Source organism: Neophocaena asiaeorientalis, unplaced genomic scaffold (genome assembly GCF_003031525.2).
Source record: "Neophocaena asiaeorientalis asiaeorientalis breed wild unplaced genomic scaffold, Neophocaena_asiaeorientalis_V1.1 scaffold489, whole genome shotgun sequence".
Lineage (NCBI taxonomy): Eukaryota > Metazoa > Chordata > Mammalia > Artiodactyla > Phocoenidae > Neophocaena > Neophocaena asiaeorientalis.
In genome coordinates, this window is record NW_020174791.1 from 3,391,627 (window position 1) to 3,395,627 (window position 4,001).

A 4,001-nucleotide genomic window follows, 5' to 3' on the forward strand; every position below is an offset into this window, starting at 1 on the left:
GGAGAGGCCGGCAGATGCCGCGAGGAGAGGCAGGCTGGCCGGCGTGGGGCTCCTTCACGAGAGCCGCTTCCTAACAAGTTTGTGTCTGATGTGCAAATCAGCAAAAAGGCCGAAATGGTCACGTCTCAAGCTGACAAGGGTGTGGAGAATCCTGGCCGGTCTAACGTCTTTCAACCCCAAATTCTGCTTCTTGGAATCCAGTCAAAGGAAGAGGTGGAAACTCCAGCAAATGCAGGTAAAACCACTCAGACCCCTTCCCTGATACTGGAAGTCAGACACGGCCCCGCGGTGAAATGACTCGCTACCTGCAGCAGTGTCTCCTGCAGTGTTTAGAGAAGACTTATGTGAAAATTAACCAAGGGGAACCTCAACTGAAATGCAGTCGGGAGGCCAGAAGGGTAAGCTCCCAGGCAGGTACCCCTGGGCCTCAACACAGATCCCAGCAGGCGGAGGGTCCCTTGCACCTGTGGCCAGAAGCAGACACTTCACTGCCACCAGCAGGAGGAAGGACGATGTCCCCCGCCTGGCAGCCTCTCAGCCAATGAAAAGCCACCACCCAGTTCCTCCAGGAGAGTGTTTATAACAACTTGCCCTTCTCCTCTGCTTCACCAGACTTGCTTGTGGTTCACCATAGCTGCCTGTCCTGAACTTCACTTCTTTGCTGCTGCCAAATCAACCCGTTTTGCTGGTAAAATAACCGGCTGTTTTATTGTTTTGGGTGAACAACTGTTAGCAGGACAAAGAAAAAAGGGCAGGATACAAACTCTGGGAGTGTGACCATGGAGCAAAGGCTTCCTCGGGCAGTGGCTGGAGGCCTGGGTCGAACTGTCCTCCATGCTGGGGTGCCTGGTCCAGGAGGGGAAGGCGCCTAGGTTCCCCTGACATCATTTCAGAATTGTTAAAACGCACTGTCTCAGATAAACTGTAAGAAAGACTCTGCTATAAAGGTTTTTTTAAATTTTATTTATTTTATGTATTTATTTTTGGCTGCGTTGGGTCTTCGTTGCTGCGTGTGGGCTTTCTCTAGTTGCGGCGAGAGGGGGCTATTCTTCATTGGGGTGCGCGGGCTTCTCACTGCAGTGGCTTCTCTTGTCACGAAGCATGGGTTCTAGGCGCGCGGGCTTCAGTAGTTGTAGCTCGCGGGCTTCCGTAGTTGCAGCGAGCGGGCTCTAGAGCGCAGGCTCGGTAGTTGTGGTGCACGGGCTTAGTTGCTCCTCGGCATGTGGGATCTTCCCGGACCAGGGCTCAAACCTGTGTCCCCTGCATTGGCAGGTGGATTCTTAACCACTGTGCCACCAGGGAAGCCCTGCTATAAAGTTTTGGATACTTTTTATACATTTCCTTTTGAAATTCTTGACTACAAGTAACTAACTCACTGATCACCACAAGCAACTCACTGAGGCCTGAACTGCAGTTCGCGGCCCCAGCCCCACCTGTGCGCACCCAGGGGTGGGCAGACACCACCATTAATTAACTGACCCTCTGGCCAAGACCTAAAGGAGAAATTTTATTAATTTTAAAAAAATGTGAAGAGGGACTTCCCTGGTGGCACAGTGGTTAAGAATCCACCTGCCGATGCAGGGGACACAGGTTTGAGCCTTGGTCCGGGAAGATCCCACATGCCGCGGAGCAACTAAGCCCGCGAGCCACAACTACTGAGCACGTGTGCCACAACTACTGAAGCCCGCGTGCCCTAGAGTCTGTGCACCGCAACTACCAAGCCTGCGTGCCACAACTACTAAAGCCCGTGCGCCTACAGCCCATGTTCCACAACGAGAAGCCACCGCAACGAAGAGTAGCCCCTGCTCGCCACAACTAGAGAAAGCCCATACTGAAGCCCGTGCACAAGAGCAGCCATCGCAATGAGAAGCCCGCGCACCACAACGAAGAGTAGCCCCCGCTCGCCGCAACTAGAGAAAGTCCGCGCGCAGCAACAAAGACCCGACGCGGCCAAAAATAAAAAATAATAAAAATAAAAAACAAAATTATTAAAATAATGTGAAGAAAAATATGTGAAAGTTTGACCAAAAAGTAGGCTTTAAGCAGAGCCCATTAGCTGTACCCTTGCTCCTAAAAATATCACCTCACACGGGTCAGAATGGGCATCATCAGGAAATCTACAAACAGCAAACGCTGGAGAGGGTGTGGAGAAAAGGGAACCCTCTTGTGCTGTTGGTGGGAATGTAAATTGATACAGCCACTATGGAGAACAGTATGGAGGTTCCTTAAAAAACTAAAAATAGAACTACAGCAATCCCACTACTGGGCATATACCTTGAGAAAACCATAATTCAAAAAGAGTCATGTACCGCAATGTTCACTGCAGCACTATTTACAATAGCCAGGACATGGAAGCAACCTAAGGGTCCATCGACAGATGAATGGATAAAGAAGACGTGGCACATATATACAATGGAATATTAGCCATAAAAAGAAACGAAATTGAGTCATTTGTAGTGAGGTGGATGGACCTAGAGTCTGTCATACAGAGTGAAGTAAGTCAGAAAGAGAAAGACAGATATCGTATATTAATGCATATATGTGGAACCTAGAAAAATGGTACAGATGAACCGGTTTGCAGGTCAGAAATTGAGACAGAGATGTGGAGAACAAACGTGTGGACACCAAGGGGGGAAAGGGGCGGTGGGGTGGGGGTGGGGGTTGATGAATTGGGCGATTGGGATTGACATGTATACACTGATGTGTATAAAATTGATGACTAATAAGAATCTGCTGTATAAAAAAATAAAATTAAAAATTAAAAGCAGAAAATAAATAAAATAAGTTACAAGGACATACTGCACAACACAGGGAATATAGGCTATATTTTATAGGAACTCTAAATGGAGCATAACCGTTAAAAGTTGTGAATCATTATATTGCATACCTGTAACATATAACATTGCACACCAACGATACTTCAATTTAAAAAAGAAAACACTAACATTCTGAGGTTTCCTCTCTCCCGATAATTAAATCACCACAAAAAGACAGGTAATATGTGAATCTGACGTTGAAAGAGAAGCAGGAGATACATATACCAAAAAAAAAAAAAAAGCCCGTTAGCTGTACCCTTGCCCCTTAAAATCATGTTAAAAAGCGGGGAGGTGAACCGGTCTGGGCAGGTGCTCCGCAGCAGATGCGACCATCCCAGCGCAGCCCGCCGCTCACCTGGGCCGAGGTCTCGCCCCCAGGCGGAGCTCCACACAGCTTGGCCAATCAGCGCCCTCTCCAGGGGCGTGGTCTCGGGGTCCAGGTGCCCCTAGAGCTCCTCCGATGCTAGGATGCTGGGAAGACAGAGACCCTCTATCTTTCCTCTTCTAAAGGAGGCGTGTTGAGGCTGGAATTTCTGTCCCTTGAAACCAAAACTCGGAGGACGGCCCCTTAGGGACTTATAGGTTCACGAACTGGTCGCCCCTCCTGGGCCGCGGTGGTACGGCCCGGAAGGTACCAAGGGGAGGACGGAGGGGGCTGCCGTCTGGGCTGAAGTGGTACCCCAGACGATATCGCGAGGGGGCGCCATCGCTCTCCCCCCCCCCATCTCGGCGGAGGTGGTACAGCCCGGAAGGTGTCAAGGGGAAAAACCGCGAGGGGCGCCAGCCGAGGTGGTACGGCCCGGAAGGTACCAAGGCCGCGGGGATAGCCTTCGCTCCACCCCCGCCTGGGCTGAAGTGGTACAGCCCGAAGGGTGCCAAGGGGATGACGATGGGGGTCGCCGTCACCCAGGATCACCACCTCCGCCTGGGCTGAAGTGCTACGGCCAAGAGGGTGCCAAGGGGACGACAGCGGGGGAGAATCGACCAGCAGCGTGGCCCCTCCACCGGCTCAGCAGCGGCGGCCGAGAAGCCCAGACGCTCAGGACACAGCGGAACGAGTCCCGCGGGCCAGCGGGGAACCGTGTCTGGTTTCCGTCGCGTCACTTCCAGCTCATGGCTTCCGGGGCCGGTAGTGGCACTTCCGCCCCGCTTCGCCCCGCCCCTGTCCCCGCCCCACCGCCCGCG

At 52.0% G+C, this 4,001-nt stretch overlaps 1 protein-coding gene across 3 annotated transcripts in view; it reads left to right on the top strand.

Moving 5' to 3' along the window:
* The first annotated feature begins 2,917 nt into the window (after positions 1-2,917).
* Positions 2,918-4,001, top strand: part of SLC35E2B (solute carrier family 35 member E2B) — a 22,868-nt gene continuing 21,784 nt past the window's right edge. The window contains exon 1 of one of the 3 annotated variants that reach the window (XM_024760216.1): positions 2,918-3,945. The gene's annotated coding sequence lies outside the window, so the exon portion shown is untranslated. The remainder of the gene's footprint in view (positions 3,946-4,001) is intronic. The other 2 variants (XM_024760218.1, XM_024760219.1) reach the window with 2 other exon arrangements.